This window comes from Schistocerca gregaria, chromosome 8 (assembly GCF_023897955.1).
Source record: "Schistocerca gregaria isolate iqSchGreg1 chromosome 8, iqSchGreg1.2, whole genome shotgun sequence".
NCBI lineage: Eukaryota > Metazoa > Arthropoda > Insecta > Orthoptera > Acrididae > Schistocerca > Schistocerca gregaria.
The window spans coordinates 152,448,648-152,469,360 of record NC_064927.1 but is presented as its reverse complement, the minus strand read 5'-3'; the positions used below and the strand labels follow the sequence as shown (position 1 = coordinate 152,469,360).

Sequence of the window (20,713 nt, the reverse complement as noted above, 5' to 3'; positions counted from 1 at the left end):
ATATGAACCCTTATTTTATTATGTTAATGTCAGTATTTATAAATTTTCTGTTATCTTTCCATTTTGTATTTCTTGTAGTAGTATGATGTTTTCTAAAGATTTCATTTGCAATTAGCTTATTGAAACTTATAAGTTTTGTATGTTGCAGAAGCTGCTTGTTTTAATACATTGCTCATAAAAAAATATTTCTGACTTGGTATTTGTGCTATTTTTGTTTCAGTTTTGAATAAATTGAATGCTCCTTGCATCCAGCAAAAAGGACATTTTTTTTCTCTGAAATACAAGGTGAGCCTCATTGATAATGAAAAAGTGAAATACAAGGGCCTCTTTCAGAGATGCAAAGCATAAAAACAAAAAAAATGATGCCAGTTTGCAACCCTGGACAATAGTGAAGAAATTTGTGAAAGATGTTAAATCATCAGTTAACTTGTTCATTGAGTACCATACATTGTTGCAGTTTATATTGCATTGCAGAAGAAAGTGCATGATCAGCTTTCACAACAGTGAACTTACAGGATAGTTGTTAACATTGGGTGACATTTTAATTACTCGTGTTCTTCATATTATTGTACCGCAACTGTTTGGTATGTTTTTGTAAGTGAAAATAATGTTTCTGGTAACAGCGAGAAGACTTTATGGAAATGTCCATGCTGACTGTGTAAAGAACTGTGCATAATTTTGTGTAAATAGTACAGTTTCTTTTAAAAATGTAATATTCTTTTGAAAATATTTACGTGTTTGCACATTGAGTGTGAATGTGGAACTAACTTAAGTCCAGGATTCAGAACATGAAATGGGTTACTTTTGCTTCAGTAGAATAGGGATGCATAATGGGTGTTTTACAATAAAAGAAAATTATATTTAAAATATTAAATTGCGTATTTGTTGTTATTTAGTAAGATAAATGATGATATATTAATATGTGTATGTTACTTGCAATTTCATTATATTGTTACATGATATTGTTAATAATTTCTATTACAGTATACATTGTGTTCTTTTTTAAGAACACTTTTCTGATAACAAACATTGAAATTTTCCTCCTGTCTCATCCTTGGAACTTTTGTAGTGTCGCACATTGTCCCAGTCAAAATTACAGCTGGAATCAATGTACTCTTTTTGTGTTCTGTGGTTAACAAGACAATTCACACGGTATATTGCTCCACAGATTTACTCAGAAACATTTATTGGTGGACACGGATCAATCATCAGCAGTGCTGCACTGTTAAATCAGTCTAAATAAGGATTGCCAGTCTCAGTTTGACCCATGAGAGAGGGTTCCGTTTGTCAGTACTCCTCTACCATGAATAAATGTGCTGTACAAATCCAACTACTTTCAGAAGATATCAGCTCTGACCATTAAGTCTGAAAATGGACGCTACAGTCACTATACTTTCTCCAACTGGCTTCCAGCAACTCCTGCCTGTAATTTGCTCCATAAACTAATAAGATCTACAGTTTTAACCCTTTGTTTCCTGACATACGAAAAAAATTACTTTTTAACATTTTCTTTGCAGAATTTATGCTATTGTGGCCTCAAATGACAGTAGGATTTTTTGTAAAATTTCATTTTATTTTTTACAACTTTTTTCACTCCTGGTACACAGAAGTACCGTCAGACTCCATGGACAGAATCACAACATGTGCAGAAAAATGCTCCAATTTTTATAAGTTGTACTTTATTCCACATAAATATTAAATATTTTTACATTAGAAAATCAACAAAAATGTTATATTTCTGTGGTTTTTTTTTTTTTTTTTTTTTTAATTCGTATAAATTTACCTTCTGGAGCAACTTTACAATACATAGTAACTTAGCTATACATTTTTGACAGTATATACATATCACATAATTAGTGATACCTCATGAAATTGTAGGAAACAGTTCTTTTTCTCATTCCAGCACAAATACACTTTACATGTACTACATTGTGAATGTGGTCTCGACTGAATTTAATTTTTCGCACACATTTCGCATCGTCCTCTTTTACAACTGAACACTACAAAATGGTTTCCTCAGTTGCCAAGACGTACATCCTTAGGAACAGAAAAGTTATCTTTCCTTTTCTTTGGGGGAGTTATTTCATCTTATCAGAGTTTCTCTTTTTGAGATTTGGAACTTGCTGTTCATTCATTAGCCCTAGTGCCACAGCACGTCTGAATTCCAGCAGTGACAGTGCCCCATGTAGATCACTGAAAATGACGTAAGCATTGACAAAAGCAATTTCTATTGCTCCCCAGAAGAGATGGTGCCACCATTTCTTTGATCGCCTATCAAGACCATAAGTTGAACGTAGTCTGTCTGCATGACCCACACCACCCATGTTTTTATTGTGATCACATACAATAACTGGACATGGTATAGTCATACTAGTTCCATCTTTCTGTTTTCTTGACACTACACTCTGTTTAGTGCCATGGAAGTTTGACACAAAATATACTACTTTATAGTCCCTCCATTGAAATACTGTTAGGTCTAAAGATGACACTCTGTGATTTGATTCCCCACGCTTTAGACATTTTTCTTTAGGTAAATTCGCTGGCAAACCTTTCCTGTTTGTTCTAATTGTTCCACAGGCAAATGTATTTACGGATTTTAATTTCTCCAAAAGTGGAATAGAAGTAAAAAAAAATGTCTGTACTGACCACAATACGGTTTAGACAATTTCAGTACTACTGTCTTCCCTAAACCGTACCCTTCAAAGTCCTTCTCCAGTGTCTCATTTCTACCTGGATACACTTCAAAATTGAGTGTGTATCCTTTTTTATCACAAATTGCCCATAATTTATAGCCTCTTTTGATTGGTTTTAATGGATTATGTTGCTTTATGCTACTTCTTCCCTTGAAGACAATCATTGATTCATCTATACTGAGTTTTCTAGTGCCCCTGTATATGGACCTAAATGGCTTATTCAAAGCAGTCAGAAGTGGGCGTATTTTATACAATTTATCAGTGTTTCTTTCTGGAATTTTTGTGTTATCATTAAGATGTAAATTACTCAAAAGAAAATCAAACCTGTCCCTACTCATGCATAGCCTTACAATAGAAATACCAAGTTCATCACATGCAGACCAGTAGTGTTTCCACAATGGCAGCTTGTGGTAACCCATAAATAAATTAATTCCTAAAAAAGCAAACAGCTCATGTTCCTTCAGATTTAAAATTTTTCCCTTCTGTGTTGCGTAAAGATTGCTCTGGAAAATTATGTCTTCTACAATTGGCTTCAAAATGAAAATAAAAACATCAGTAGCTGTGAGGCAATCCTGAAATAATTTTTCCATAGGCCCTGCAAAACGAATACAGGAATGGAAATAGTACTGCAGTTGTCACAGATGGAACAGGATTCTAGAGTAATTCGTGAAACGAAAAAGAAGAAATTGACTAATGCTGAAAAAGAATTTATGATAATCTAAGTGTAAGCAGATACCTTCACTATATCTGCATTCACAGTTCCTTGTTTCAATGTGTTTGTCTCTCCACATTCTGTTTGTCCAATATTCACATTGAGGTGACGCTGTAAACGGCAAAGAACTCTCTGAGGCATCATTATCCGAACAAGTGGAGTTTGTTTCACAATCTGCCTCTTGCAAATTGCACGAAAAAGCTTTGTCAAAATTATTAACATTTTCGTCATCATCTTCGATGTCAGTATCCTCTGCAATATCAGAGGGAATGTCCTCATACAAAATTGCATCACCCAAAGGTCGAAACTAGCCACCAGTTTTACGATTTTGTCCATCTGTGTGAGAAAAAGAAGAGGTAATGCACTGTTGCTACAATAAAGTGTTCGCACAACCTGGCGGTACTAAGTCCGCTTCATATTTTCCACTTTATCTCATTCACTTGTAACGTAATGGTTCAAACTATTATAAAAAACAAAGAAGGTAAGTACGTACAATGGAAAACTCAACGGAAGTTTCAATAAATTGCACACAAATTCAGGGCAACACCATGGAAACAAGCACATACAATCTCCTGTTTTCACAGCAGCGCGCGAAAAATAATTTCAAGCTCTGACCACCAGAAAGGTCTATGTATTGCACAATAACATCTCTGAAACAGTAGAGCAGAGTTACTGTTACGTACCAACAGGCTCTCAGATCACAAAACTGCACCACGAGAAAATAATGAAAGTCAAAACTTACTGGTACTTTTAAGTACCGTCTGGCAACAAAGGGTTAAGTCAGAAAGGAAAAGGACACACACAAAAACACTAACCTGAAGTTTCATTGAAACAAATGGAATTTATTGTCTTGTATGAGATATTGCCAGGTCCATTTCATTCATTCATTAAGCACCACCTCCAGCTAGCTAATGTCTCTACATTCTGTTGCATGATACCTTCCTATCAAATACACGTGTGCCCACTAAACTGCAATGTTCACCAAGCAAATTGGCAAAAAAGCGAGCCGAAATCCACACCCTTCACCTGAGAACATATTGCAACTCTTTCGAAGCTGTCCACACAGCTGAAACAGCTTTATTGCCGAGGATCACTCACTCCATACTTGTTTCTCTCAACAGTCTAGAAACATTACTTTCACTCTATAGAGAATATGATTTCCTGCGCACATCCCCGAAGGCTGCCCACCAATTGTAAGATTCCACTTCTGCTTCAGAAGGCACAAAACTTGCTTTCTGCATCCTTTGAGGGCTGCTGACTGAGAGCTGATTTCCCAAGCTCTAAAACTGCTATGCAAAAATGATTTTAGAATCAGGATATTCAGCCAACCAACCTCAGGAGCTAAATGCAGGCACTTCAGTTGGCCATTTTCTACTGCATAAATTGCTCCTTCCTGCTAGGACTTTATAAAGTTTTGATCTAACAGCTGCTTGAAAACACCTGCCATCAGGGAACATCTCAAGGCCTTAAGCCATGATCATAAGACATTTAGATGGGTTTTTGGAACACTGGCCCACCAGTCTTAAAGCTGAATGAAACCCCACTCCCCAAGATACCAGAAACCAACTCTAATGTCGATAAAAGCAAATGGGGCATGCACACAGGCACACATGCCCTCCACTTTTCAGCAAGAGATGAAATTATTCCTGATCAGAATAAAGAGAATATTGGAGCTGTAAAATTTATGTAACATGCTGGACCAGTGGCTAATTGGTTGCCAATGGGTGGCTACATACCTTGTGAGGGTTTCTGCTATCTTAAGTATGCTTTTACCTTATACGAGACAGAACCTCCACGTCTTGCAGCTGTTCTTCCCACAAAACTACTTTTATTATGAAGAACAACAGACTATGTGCCCTGGACACCATCTGGTTTATTGGCCAGACTACAACTTAAACTCTATTTACAACTCAGATTACAATGTAGTCATTTCATAAGAACATCATGTCTGACAGATTTCTGTCTCTGAAAGGCTACTTGCGATTATACGAATGTGATGCAATTGGCAACAATGACCCCCACTCTTTCCTTTCCTTTTTTTCTCTTTTCCACCTTCAATTTACATATACCACTTACAATAATTGAAACTCATCAAAAGGGTAGCGTTCACTGCTGCATGATGCCCCAGAAGCACCTCAACCGTAAAAGTGCAACCCCAACAAATCGAGACCTGTCTCGGTACCACAACTGCTGATGATAATGCTGCTTAAACTTAGTTGAACGTCAGTTATGAACAGTTACTCAAGTATACTAACTGCCAAAGCTACAGATGTTTCACAAAATTACTGAAATCTTAACAGACTTCTCTGCCTTGACAGCCACTCTAAAAGTATTGATCATAAATTAAATCTTTGCATACAGCTATAAACTGCGTACCATATTTACCTGGTTATAAGACGATTTTTCCCCCAAATTTGTCATTCAGAAAATACAGGGTCATCTTACATTTGCATGTCAAACTACTGCTGCTGATTTGACATTTTTACATTGTGTAATCGATTAGGTAAAGATTTTGTGTAATGGAGTAGCAATTCCTGACAGTTCATCTCAAGAAACTATACTAAAAACAATGTGTTCTGGTGTGGTCTTTACTGTGTAATAACGTTAAAACTGCATGCTTTGGTAATATGTAAATATAAATACGAAAATCTTGAAGTATGCATGTTAGATTCTGCTGCTTTGCTTCTGTCAACCAATTACATGTCATGTGATCTTGTCAGCCAGTGATGTCATAGAACCTTACTCCTTCAGCATGAGTAGAATAAGGATGCTCAATGTCTCATTGAAGATATTTTACATCTATCTCTGCACCCACAAGAAAATATAAACATTATTCTATTCCATTGTGGTAGGATGGCACAGCAACCAGTCTTGATTGTATTTCTGAATAAAAACAGTCTTGCTTTTGCAACCAAGACTGTTTTCATTTTGAAATACAAAAAATCCATATTTTGTCACAAAACACATTTTATTTTATTGAAATAAAACATCATCAGTTGTCTGTAATGAGATATTTATAATGTGGCTTGCTTTCTATATCAATAAACAGTTTGTTATAAAAGATGTTGATTTCGCTTGTGATATTTTATGACTGATTTTCGTCCACATCAGGAAATGACATCTGCTTGGATGCTTCAGAGGTATTCCTTTATTTGGCACTGTTGATTCCAGCCTAATCCTACACTGCTTTTCAGAACTATGCTTTTCTTGGTGTAAAACACAACACTGTGCAGCACCACAAAGCAATCTGAGAGAGTGCTGGAATCAAGAGTGCTAAATGAAGAAATACCTCAGAAATGTGCTAGCTGATGTGATCGAAAATCTCTAAATTTTGCTGTTGATGTAAAGGGCATTAAAAGTGTTCCTGTAAGGGACTTGTGGCAATTAAACGGCCAGAATAACAATAATGCTGGGTACACTAGTACATGGAAGGAAGCTTCCTTCATATGTGACACTTCACAAGAAAACAATACCGAAGGAAAAACTGGCATATCTTTAGATGCCAAGAAAAGGATTGGTTGATAAATGACCTGGTGCTAGATTAGTTGAAGGTTGTTCATCACTCTTTGCTTAACAGAAGGAAAATGTTGGTGCTGGATTCTTTCAGGAGACACCACCCAGGAAGTTAAGACCTGGTAATAATACCTGGTAACATGACTTCACAAGTTAAAGTAATGGATGTTGTCACAAATAGACCTGTGGGCACGTGGAAGAAACCAGTGATGTGTGAGATGTTTACTCCATGCAAGTGCAGCAGACGTTAGAAAGCTAAGTTTTTATTCTTTGATTCATGTTCTATTGAATATTCTGTTCTGAGTTGGACAAATAAAATATCATACATAACTTTATGTGTGGGCTTAATTTGTATCCTACATAAGTAGTGCCCCGGAAGAAACAATAACAGTTTTCTCAACAATAGTGTTGCGCAGCAGATATGTTAAATATGGAAGAAGCTAACAAACTTTTTCAACCCACAAACAAAGAGATGCAATGGCTAAAGAAAGATAACGAGGTTTTATAGCTTGCAACACTGAAGGATGATAGTAGAATATATTCCTGGAATTTACAGGTCCTGGTACTAGCAGTGAAGCCACGAGCATACACAAATGCTGAAGATTTTTTGTGTACGAACACATCATTATCAACCCCACTGTGGTTGCAGTCAAAAGCATCTCCATTCACAACTATGCAGCCTAGTTTGCAATTCTTCAGAATATTCTCAAGCAACAACACATGACAGAAGACTGTGAAAAATTCACTCTAGCAATTAGCAATCTAGATCAAAGGGTAAAAGCGATAGTCATCGATGTGATCATACGCCCACCGTTCCAACAAGCATTCACATTGGACTTAAAACATGCTCTCACTGCATGAAACTACCGAAGCAGTGACTTTGCCAGATGTTGTACCAGGTGAAACATGGAGACAGAGTTCCATTTGAAATATTTACATGCTATAGTCAATCTAAGAATAATATCTGATGAATTATTATTACACATTACTGGCGACAACAGCTTCCTCATCTACACTCGTGGAAATGGAAAAAAGAACACATTGACACCGATGTGTCAGACCCACCATACTTGCTCCGGACACTGCGAGAGGGCTGTACAAGCAATGATCACACGCACGGCACAGCGGACACACCAGGAACCGCGGTGTTGGCCGTCGAATGGCGCTAGCTGCGCAGCATTTGTGCACCGCCGCCGTCAGTGTCAGCCAGTTTGCCGTGGCATACGGAGCTCCATCGCAGTCTTTAACACTGGTAGCATGCCGCGACAGCGTGGACGTGAACCGTATGTGCAGTTGACGGACTTTGAGCGAGGGCGTATAGTGGGCATGTGGGAGGCCGGGTGGACGTACCGCCGAATTGCTCACCACGTGGGGCGTGAGGTCTCCACAGTACATCGATCTTGTCGCCAGTGGTCGGCGGAAGGTGCACGTGCCCGTCGACCTGGGACCGGACCAAAGCTACGCACGGATGCACGCCAAGACCGTAGGATCCTACGCAGTGCCGTAGGGGACCGCACCGCCACTTCCCAGGGAATTAGGGACACTGTTGCTCCTGGGGTATCGGCGAGGACCATTCGCAACCGTCTCCATGAAGCTGGGCTACGGTCCCGCACACCGTTAGGCCGTCTTCCGCTCACGCCCCAACATCGTGCAGCCCGCCTCCAGTGGTGTCGCGACAGGCGTGAATGGAGGGATGAATGGAGACGTGTCGTCTTCAGCGATGAGAGTCGCTTCTGCCTTGGTGCCAATGATGGCCGTATGCGTGTTTGGCGCCGTGCAGGTGAGCGCCACAATCAGGACTGCATACGACCGAGGCACACAGGGCCAACACCCGGCATCATGGTGTGGGGAGCGATCTCCTACACTGGCCGTACATCTCTGGTGATCGTCGAGGGGACACTGAATAGTGCACGGTACATCTAAACCGTCATCGAACCCATCGTTCTACCATTCCTAGACCGGCAAAGGAACTTGCTGTTCCAACAGGACAATGCACGTCCGCATGTATCCCGTGCCACCCAACGTGCTCTAGAAGGTGTAAGTCAACTACCCTGGCCAGCAAGATCTCCGGATCTGTCCCCCATTGAGTATGTTTGGGACTGGATGAAGCGTCGTCTCACGCGGTCTGCATGTCCAGCACGAACGCTGGTCCAACTGAGGCGCCAGGTGGAAATGGCATGGCAAGCCGTTCCACAGGACTACATCCAGCATCTCTACGATCGTCTTCATGGGAGAATAGCAGCCTGCATTGCTGCGAAAGGTGGATATACACTGTACTAGTGCCGACATTGTGCATGCTCTGTTGCCTGTGTCTATGTGCCTGTGGTTCTGTCAGTGTGATCATGTGATGTATCTGACCCCAGGAATGTGTCAATAAAGTTTCCCCTTCCTGGGACAATGAATTCACGGTGTTCTTATTTCAATTTCCAGGAGTGTAGTTCAGCTGACATTGACAGTGTACAAAGGACAGACTCTTGACAAGCTGCTGCATATAGGTGACAGAGGTTTTGCTACCCTGCAGTTGGCCAAAGTGTCTGTAGTAACATCATCAGTCACCTCTGCAAAGGGGAGGTTAGAAGAATCAAAGTTAACCTGTGCAGTCACAAGTTACAGGCAAAACAGGTCATCACTTAGGAGATCAGGCAGCTGCAAGCCACAATGGAAAGGATGGCTACTCGGTTACTTAACTTGGAATGGCAAACTTCCACCGTAAAGAGACGCAGTCTAACTCCAAACAGGATAAGGGTCACATCAACAATTTTTGCTGCAACCACAGGCAGTTTGGCCCTCAAATTACAAGATGCACAAAACATTGTGGAGTCCAAAATGACAAGGGCAGTCCACTGTAGGCATCACAGGTTCTGGCACTCATGCCATCAATGAACGAAGAACCAGATGACAGTCATAGTCAGCAACACACACATTCCAGGTAAGGCCCATGGAAGAGTCCTTTACACTATTCCTTTATGCCATTCTGCGACGTCCTGGAAGAATACGCTAACACTGCACTGCTTTCAAGTGGTTTATAGACCTTCTCACCTCAAGTTTCTGATATACACAGGTTCGGAAGTGAGTACTTTGCCGGCCTCTAACTCCTTTACAAAGGACATGAGCAAACCTTTGAAATTGTTAGCAGTTAACAATTCAATCATAAATGTGTATGGTTATAAAGAATTCTCAATTGATATCGGTTTATCTAACCATTAAAAGATGAACTTTGTAGTGGCAGATATTTTACAACCTGTCTTAGGTGCAGATTTCTTCTCTCAGTAGCTCTGGTGTACAGTTTCCAAAAGCAAGAAGCCATCAAGATTCCAGTAGTGAAGCACAATGCAATGCATTATATAGGCACTACATCAGGCCCACCATTATTACAATGCATCTACAGATTAGCTCCAGAGCAATTAACAGAGACAAAAGTGATTTTTGAGGAGATGCTCCAGACTGGAGTAATCAGAACATCAGGCAGCCCTCGGCTATCCCCTCTCCCTTTAGTATGAAAGAAAGATGGCACATCGCGTCCCTGTGGAAACTACTACCTATTGAACAAGAGAACGATCCTGAATAAGTACCCCATACCAAACACGCAACCAGATTCCAGTGACTCCAGTTGATGTGGCAAAGATAGTAGTGATTACAAGCTTTGGGCTACTGTTTATGCCATTCAGATTCAAAAATGCAGCCCAATTGTGACAAAGATTTGTTAATGATGCACTCCAGGGATTACCTTTCTGTTACACATACTTGAATGATATTTTGATATTCTCAGAGGACGCGAAATCACATGATAAACATATTCAAGAGATGCAACAGAGATTGGGTACAGGTATGTACAGAGTTGTTTTAAGTGAATGCAAGTGCACCATGTGCATAAGTCAAGCAACATAGTCTCAACTAACGTCATACAGCCATTACCAGAAGACAATGACAAGCTGTACAGCCTACCCAAACCTACAGACTGTAAATGACTTGGGCATTTCCTGGCTGTGGTAAACTTTTACCATTGTTATTTGCCAATTACCACTGCAACACAGGCTTCACTTATGAATGCACTGGCTGGCTAGGATGCCAAAGGAAGTTGAAAGCTACGATGGATATAAGAAATGAATAAAGCTTTTAGTGACTTAAATATATAAGGTTATGGGAGGCAGTGTTGTTCGCACACTCACACCTGCAGCACAGATGAGCATTGTAGTGGACACAAGCCATGTCACAATTGGAGTAGCCTTGCAACAACAGGTTGATGAACACTGGAGTGCATACAATAGAGAGTTGTTGGCAATGTATAAAAGTAGTATCATCTTCCAGCAACATTAGTGATAAGTACTCACCAAGGCAGTTTTGGCAGACAGAGTTTGTCATTCAATTCACTGTGGATATAAGGCACATCAGAGGTGCAGAGAATCTGGTTACAGAGTGCTTTTCTCATGTTTGCAGTGTAGCCAGCACTCCGAATGAAGAACTGGCAGCATCACAGGAAGCAGATCTGGAGCTACAAAAATTCTTGATGGATCACATAGCAGGGTTATAGTTACAGCCAATACCATTGCCAGGAAGAAGGGTTAACTTGTGGTGTGATGTGTCACTGCAGAAGCCGCGCCCAAACATCACACAACAATTTTGCAAGGTAGCATTTGACAATGTACTTGGCCTGGCATGCCCAGGGGCAAATACCTTGAGCAAGTTATTGACACCATATTTTGTGTCACAGTCAATTAAAAAGAATGCCAGGGAATGGACTTGCACATGAGTACAGAGTTAGTACTACAAGGCAGGACGACACTTCCATGCGGAAATTAAGAATTTTGCAGGGTTACTAGCAAGATTTGCCCATGTGTACCTGGACTTGGTGGATCCATTCACAGTTTCTGATGGCTATAAACACTTGTTAGCTGCGGTGGACAGATGCACGAGACAGGCACAGGCCATTCTGATCACTAACCTAACAGTGGAAACGGAAAAGATGTTTGTCTCTCAGTGATTAGCTTGCCTTGGATGTCTCCTTCATACCACAACATATCAAGGTGCCAGTTCAAGTCCAGCTTGTTCAGTGAGTTAGCTAACTTATGCAAGTTTCAGCACCACCATACAAGCAGCTACCACCTAGTTAACAATGATATAGTGGAGAGGTGGCATAGGATGTTGAAGGCAGCTCTCGTGTGTAATCGAGGAAACTGGACAGAAGCTTTATCACTGGTTCTCCATGGGTTACAGATCACATACAAGACAGGCATTGGTGCTTCGGTGCCAGAATTGGTTTATGGAGAACTGTTGAGAATCTCGGCTGACTATCTAACCACTGCCTCATCAGCAATGGTAAGAAATCTCTCATTGCTGATATGTGAAATCCACAGTCATATGGAAAAAATGAGAAGACCAACAGTATGCACAGTGAAAACCCATTTTTCATGCATAAGGTGTCGGTGGACTGTGCATGTCATGCTACACGCAGATGCAGTCAGAGCACCACTACAATGTCCGTATTTTTTTTTCTTGGTCATCAGTCTACTGACTGGTCTGATGCGGCCCACCACGAATTCCTTTCCTGTGCTAACCTCTTCATCCCAGAGTAGCACTTGCAACCTACGTCCTCAATTATTTGCTTGATGTATTCCAATCTCTGTCTTCCTCTACAGTTTTTGCCCTCTACAGCTCCTTCTAGTACCATGGAAGTCATTCCCTCATGTCTTAGCAGATGTCCTATCATCCTGTCCCTTCTCCTTACCAGTGTTTTCCACATATTCCTTTCCTCTCTGATTCTGCGTAGAACCTCCTCATTCCTTACCTTATCAGTCCACCTAATTTTCAACATTCGTCTATAGCACCACATCTCAAATGCTTCGATTCTCTTCTGTTCCGGTTTTCCCACAGTTCATGTTTCACTACCATACAATGCTGTACTCCAGATGTACATCCTCAGAAATTTCTTCCTCAAATTAAGGCCGGTATTTGATATTAGTAGGCTTCTCTTGGCCAGAAATGCCTTTTTTGCCATAGCGAGTCTGCTTTTGATGTCCTCCTTGCTCTGTCCGTCATTGGTTATTTTATTGCCTAGGTAGCAGAATTCCTTAACTTCATTGACTTCGTGACCATCAATCCTGATGTTACGTTTCTCGCTGTTCTCATTTCTACTACTTCTCATTACCTTCGTCTTTCTCCGATTTACTCTCAAACCATACTGTGTGCTCATTAGACTGTTCATTCCATTCAGCAGATCATTTAATTCTTCTTCACTTTCACTCAGGATAGCAATATCATCAGCGAATCGTATCATTGATATCCTTTCACCTTGTATTTTAATTCCACTCCTGAACCTTCCTTTTATTTCCATCATTGCTTCCTCGATGTACAGATTGAAGAGTAGGGGCAAAAGGCTACAGCTTTGTCTTACACCCTTCTCAATACGAGCACTTCGTTCTTGATCGTCCACTCTTATTATTCCCTCTTGGTTGTTGTACATATTGTATATGACCCGTCTCTCCCTATAGCTTACCCCTACTTTTTTCAGAATCTCGAACAGCTTGCACCATTTTATATTGTCAAACGCTTTTTCCATGTCGTCAAATCATATGAACGTGTCTTGATTTTTCTTTAGCCTTGCTTCCATTATTAGCTGTAACGCCAGAATTGCCTCTCTCGTGCCTTTACTTTTCCTAAAGCCAAACTGATTGTCACGTAGCGCATTCTCAATTTTCTTTTCCATTCTTCTGTATATTATTCTTGTAAGCAGCTTCGATGCATGACCTGTTAAGTTGATTGTGCAATAATTCCCGCACTTGTCAGCTCTTGCCATCTTCGGAATTGTGTGGATGATGCTTTTCCGAAAGTCAGATGATATGTCGCCAGATTCATATATTCTACACACCAACATGAATAGTCATTTTGTTGCCACTTCCCGTAATGATTTTAGAAATTCTGATGGAATGTTATTTATCCCTTCTGCCTTATTTGACCGTAAGTCCTCCAAAGCTCTTTTAAATTCCGATTCTAATACTGGATCCTCTATCTCTTCTAAATCGACTCCTGTTTCTTCTTCTATCACATCAGATAAATCTTCACTCTCATAGAGGCTTTCAATGTATTCTTTCCACCATCTGCTCTCTCCTCTTCATTTAACAGTGGAATTCCCGTTGCACTCTTAATGTTACCACCATTGCTTTTAATGTCACCAAAGGTTGTTTTGACTTTCCTGTATGCTGAGTCTGTCCTTCCGACAATCATATCTTTTTCGATGTCTTCACATTTTTCCTGCAGCCATTTTGTCTTAGCTTCCCTGCACTTCCTATTTATTTCATTCCTCAGCGACTTGTATTTCTGTATTCCTGATTTTCCCAGAACATGTTTGTACTTCCTCCTTTCATCAATCAACTGAAGTATTTCTTCTGTTACCCATGGTTTCTTTGCAGCTACCTTCTTTGTATCTATGTTTTCCCTCCCAACTTCTGTGATGGCCCTTTTTAGAGATGTCCATTCCTCTTCAATTGTGCTGCCTACTGCGCTATTCCTTATTGCTGTATCTATAGCGTTAGAGAACTTCAAACGTATCTCGTCATTCCTTAGAACTTTCGTATCCCACTTCTTTGCGTATTGATTCTTTCCTGACTAATGTCTTGAACTTCAGCCTACTCTTCCACACTACTATATTGTGATCTGAGTCTATATCTGCTCCTGGGTACGCCTTACAGTCCAGTATCTGATTTCGGAATCTCTGTCTGACCATGATGTAATCTAATTGAAATCTTCCCATATCTCCCAGCCTTTTCCAAGTATACCTCCTCCTCTTGTGATTCTTGAACAGGGTATTCGCTATTACTAGATGAAACTTGTTACAGAACTCAATTAGTCTTTCTCCTCTTTCATTCCTTGTCTCAAGCCCATATTCTCCTGTAAAGTTTTCTTCTACTCCTTCCCCTACAACTGCATTCCAGTCGCCCATGACTATTAGATTTTCGTCCCCCTTTACATACTGCATTACTCTTTCAATATCCTCATACACTTTCTCTATCAGTTCATCTTCAGCTTGCGACGTCGGCATATATACCTGAACTATCGTTGTCGGTGCTGGTCTGCTGTCGATTCTGATTAGAACAACCCGGTCTCTGAACTGTTCACAGTAACACACCCTCTGCCCTACCTTCCTATTCATAACGAATCCTACACCTGTTATACCATTTTCTGCTGCTGTTGATATTACCCGATACTCATCTGACCAGAAATCCTTGTCTTCCTTCCACTCCACTTCACTGACCCCTACTATATCTAGATTGAGCATTTCCCTTTTCAGATTTTCTAGTTTCCCTACTACATTCAAGCTTCTGACATTCCACGCCCTGACTCTTAGAACATTATCCTTTCGTTGATTATTCAATCTTTTTCTCATGGTAACGTGCCCCTTGGCAGTCACCTCCCGGAGATCCAAATGGGGGACTATTCCGGAATCTTTTGCCAATGGAGAGATCATCATGACACTTCTTCAACTACACGCCTCATGTCCTGTGGATACACGTTACGTGTCTTTAATGCAATGGTTTCCATTGCCTTCTGCATCCTCATGTCGTTGATCATTGCTGATTCTTCCGCCTTTATGGGCAATTTCCCACCCCTAGGACAAGAGAGTGCCCTGAACCTCTATCCGCTCCTCCGCCCTCTTTGACAAGGCTGTTGGCAGAATGAGGCTGACTTCCTATGCCGGAAGTCTTCGGCCGCCAATGCTGATTATTTATCAAAATTTAGGCAGTTGCGGGGATCGAACCTTGTACCGAAGACATTTTGATTATGAATCAAAGACGCTACCCCTAGACCATGGGTACGTCCGTATACCAGACCTTATTGAGTAATATGATGCAGCACACATGCTGTGGACATCTTGCAGAATGACAAAATCGTTAGAGTGTCCATAGAGAGGATAAAGCCAGCATGGGTCTTACTGGAACCCAAGTACGATGGCACTGAACCAGGAGAGAAGGGTGAAAGATTGGAGTGCACTTTGCATAATGTAGCAGAAGATTCCTCATTGAGATGGCATAAAACCACAGTGCAGCAATCCACATTGGCCCCCACAGAGCAAGAAGAAAAGTCAGATTTAAGTACCTGTTCATCTAGGTGTTCCGCACGTTAAAGGGAGACCTTTGTGGGAACATGGCAGTAACCAGTGATGTGTGCTACGTTTACTCTGTGCAAGTGCAGCAGACATTAGAAAGTTAAGTTTTATTCTGTTATTATAGGTTATCTGTCTTGAGCTGACTGCAATCTAAATAGAAAGAATCACCCCAGGTGTGTTTCACTTTTATTTACAAAGCATCTTCTGTTGTATTCTGTAAATTGCATACACACGTTTAAACATTTTTTTTATTGTTTGAGGTTAAAAACAGTGTTTTCTTTATAAAGTTGGTCTGCAAGCTACTTACGGTGTTTCTTTACATAATCTGCTCCTTCCCTTCTTGCTAGCAGTTGTTGGTGTCAACAGGCTTTATTGCATAGTGCAGATGTGCAGTGAAGCCTGTTGGAACCAACCACTACTAGCAGGAAGGGGAGGAGCAGATTATGTAAAGAAACACTGTAAGTTGCTCACAGACCAACTTTATAAAGAAAATGCTGTTTTTAACCTAAAACAATAACAAAACGTACAAACGTATGTATCCAATTTACAGAATACCACAGAAGATGCTTTGTAAATTAAAGCAAAATGCATTTGGTGTAGTTCTTTTTAATTATTTTAATTAGATTGCAATCAGCTCTAGACAGGTAACCTATAATAACAGATAACAGCTGCTCCAGAAGATGGCCACACAAACAAACATATTAAGTTTTATTCTTTGATTCACATTCTACTGAGTATGGAAAAACAAAATATCCTACATAATTTTCTGTGTGGGTTTAATTTGTTGCCTATGGACCTTACAATATTCACCTTGAACAGCTGTACAGCAAATGGCTCCTTCAAGAAGACCATGCCCTCACTCCGGGGGGGGGGGGGGGAGGGGGAGGGGGGGGGGGACGGCACTCACAATCCATGCTGGGCCAGTGGATGATTACTGCCTGGGGCAAATCTCAAGTGAATCTATTACGAAAGGATTCAGAAAATGATGTATAGCCAATGCTATGGATGGATGAGAAGACGACATACTGTGGGAGAGTGTGATGAAGGAAGAAATGCCAGTAGATTTACAAATGAAGATAGTGATACCAGTTATGAAAAAGATTATGATGATTAAAAGTATTAATATCACAGAGATAGTAAGCACAAAAAGAAGTGAAAATAAAAATCAAGGTAAACCATTTCTTTTTGGTTGTTTTATTTCCTCTTTTATCGTCAAAATGTAGACAATCAATAAATAGCATAAGCTAAAAATAGGTGTAATGTTAACCCTTCGTATGAATATACTTTATAGCAATAAAACAGTTTGTAATTTTGATTACTCAGATAATGTTAAAAATTAATTTTTCCCAAGGAGTCTCTTAAAAAATGGAGGGTCATCTTGTACTAGGGTAAATATAGTACATCGTATGACAGTAATTCAAGTTTACAAACATTTCGTGTAAACTCGTGAATACTATTTCACAGCTTCAGTTCCTTTCACCCATTAAACAACCATCACAGCTATTTCCAACAACTTTCGTTTTATTTCCATTCCCATTTGTTCCCACATAACCGATCATTTTTTAGCAGATTCCCACAGGTTTAAACGTTATTATTTCTTCATCAAACAATTGTTAGCCTCATTCTCATAACCTGCCAGTACACAACCAGTACTTTGAATACATTTACACGCATATTTTTCGAGATTTAATTCGAAAAATTTTTTCGAAATTTCATTTTTTTGGGAAATCTTTTTCGAAACTTTTTTCGAAAAATTTTCCTTTTTTTTCTTTCGAAACTTTCTTCGAAATTTTCCTGAATTTCCCCCACGCTTTAACGTGTTTTGGAGACAACACAACTACCTAACCTTTGCACCCATTGTTGTTCACCGACCTAAGTTCAGCACAGGATCAACATATCTCATCTCAAACCAACACTTTTTCGACTTTTTTCACACCTTTATCTCTCCCTATGTAAATTTCTATTTATTTTCACTTTAACCTCATATTACCCTTTCCACCTTCTAATACCATGTCAACCTCACAACATCCCTACGACAACCCCATTAAATTTTATTTACATTCCCTCCACAAACATGCCTTCACCCTAGCCAGATTACGCTCCCATATTTTATTTACTCAGGCTTGTCTGACATTTGGCATTACCCCCAAAGGCCTCACACTTAAAGTTCCCATCTCTGGCTGCAATTCTTCTTTCCATCAGTCCTTATACCAGTTCCAAACAGCACAATCCACAGCCCTCACCCACCTAATCCTTCACCTATACATCGCCTCGGCCAATGAACACACCCGTCAACTCCTATCCCAAATCAAAGTCCTCAATCTTTCCTCTCCCACATCCACACTGCTGTTCATAGCATCCTCCTACAGGCCAACCGCAAATTAGAACAGCATGCCACCCTCCACCTCAAAAAACTATCCAATCTCCTGGTTTCCCACCTCCGGAAAGGCAACTCACTCACCCTCCACAACCTTTCCAACAAACCTCAACCTCCTCTCATTGCACACAGACCCAGTCTCTCCCATCTACTCAATCTCCCACTTCCAGCTCCACTCCCCCCAACACCTCAGAATTCTAGTCAACACAATCTGGAACCACAACACCCCAATTCAGTAGTTAACCTTTCCTCCAAACCTCTCTCCCAATCCGAAACCTCTGTCCTATCCAAAGGCCTCACCTTCAGCCCCACTCTCAGGTTCAACCAAACTGCCCTTGTCAAAGATTTACTGTCTTACACTCGTAGTCTCTGCTGGCAATATCACTTTGCCACGAAGAAAAATAATCCTCATCCCACTCCTAATGATCCAACTCTCCAAGACACTATCCAAATTGAACCCTGCCTTGAACAGTTCCGTCCTCCATAAAAGCGGGACCCACCTCATCTTCCTCAAAATCACCCTCTCCAAACCTTCCAGGAATTTCTCACTTCCAGCCTTGCCTCTCAACCTTTCTTGAAAAACCTTAATCCTACTCCCAACATCACCACAGCCGAAGCCCAGGCTATCCGTGATCTGAAAGCTGACCGATCCATCATCATTCTTCCGGCTGACAAGGGTTCCACGACCGTGGTACTTGATCGTCGGGAGTATGGGGCTGAGGGACTGTGTCAACTTTCAGACAACTCTACATACAAACTTTGCCAAGGTAATCCCATTCCTGATGTCCAGGCGGAGCTTCAAGGAATCCTCAGAACCTTAGGCCCCCTACAAAACCTTTCACCTGACTCCATCAAACTCCTGACCCCACCGACACTTCGCACTCCCACCTTCTACCTACTTCCTAAAATTCACAAACCCAAACATCCTGGCCGCCCCATTGTAGCTGGTTACCAAGCCCCCACAGAACGTATCTCTGTCTACGTAGATCAACACCTTCAATCCATTATATGCAGTCTCCCATCCTTCATCAAAGACACCAACCACTTTCTGGAACGCCTGGAATCCGTACCCAGTCTGTTACCCCCGGAAACCATCCTTGTAACCATTGATGTCACTGCCCTATACACAAATATCCCGCACGTCCAGGGCCTCACTGCAATGGAGCACTTCCTTTCACGCCGATCACCTGCCACCCTACCTAAAACCTCTTTCCTCGTCACCTTAGCCAGCTTCATCCTGACCCACAATTTCTTCACTTTTGAAGGCCAGACATACCAACAATTAAAGGGAACAGCCATGGGTACCAGGACGGCCCCCTCGTATGTCAACCTATTTATGGGTCGCTTAGAGGAAGCCTTCTTGGTTACCCAAGCCTGCCAACCCAAAATGTGGTACAGATTTATTGATGACATCGTCATGATCTGGACTCACAGTGAAGAACAACTCCTGAATTTCCTCTCCAACTGCAACTCCTTTGGTTCCATCAGATTCACCTGGTCCTACTCCAAATCCCATGCCACTTTCCTTGACGTTGACCTCCATCTGTCCAATGGCCAGCTTCACACATCCGTCCACATCAAACCCACCAACAAGCAACAGTACCTCCATTATGACAGCTGCCACCCATTCCATATCAAACGGTCCCTTCCCTACAGCCTAGGCCTTCGTGGCAAACGAATCTGCTCCAGTCCTGAATCCCTGAACCATTACACCAACAACCTGAAAACAGATTTCGCATCCCGCAACTACCCTCCCGACCTGGTACAGAAGCAAATAACCAGAGCCACTTCCTCATCCCCTCAAACCCAGAACCTCTCACAGAAGAACCCTAAAAGTGCTCCACTTGTGACAGGATACTTCCCGGGACTGGATCAGACTCTGAATGTGGCTCTCCAGCAGGGATACGACTTCCTAAAATCCTGCCCCGAAATGAGATCCATCCTTCATGAAATCCTCCCCACTCCACCAAGAGTGTCTTTCCGCCGTCCACCTAACCTTCGTAACCTCTTGGTTCGTCCCTATGAAATCCCCAAACCACCTTCCCTACCCTCTGGCTCCTACCCTTGCAACCGCCCCCGGTGTAAAACCTGTCCTATGCACCCTCCGACCACCACCTACTCCAGTCCTGTAACCTGGAGGGTGTACACGATCAAAGGCAGAGCCACGTGTGAAAGCACCCACGTGATTTACCAACTGACCTGCCTACACTGTGACCCTTTCTATGTGGGAATGACCAGCAACAAACTGTCCATTCGCATGAATGGGCACAGGCAGACAGTGTTTGTTGGTAATGAGGATCACCCTGTGGCTAACCATG

At 41.3% G+C, this 20,713-nt stretch overlaps 1 protein-coding gene across 1 annotated transcript in view; it reads left to right on the top strand.

Annotated features, from left to right (window-relative positions):
- The window catches only part of LOC126284996 (eukaryotic translation initiation factor 4H), a 65,215-nt gene extending 64,341 nt beyond the window's left edge, over window positions 1-874 (top strand). The window contains exon 7 of the transcript XR_007551587.1: window positions 221-874. The gene's annotated coding sequence lies outside the window, so the exon portion shown is untranslated. The remainder of the gene's footprint in view (window positions 1-220) is intronic.
- The last annotated feature ends 19,839 nt before the right edge of the window (window positions 875-20,713 follow it).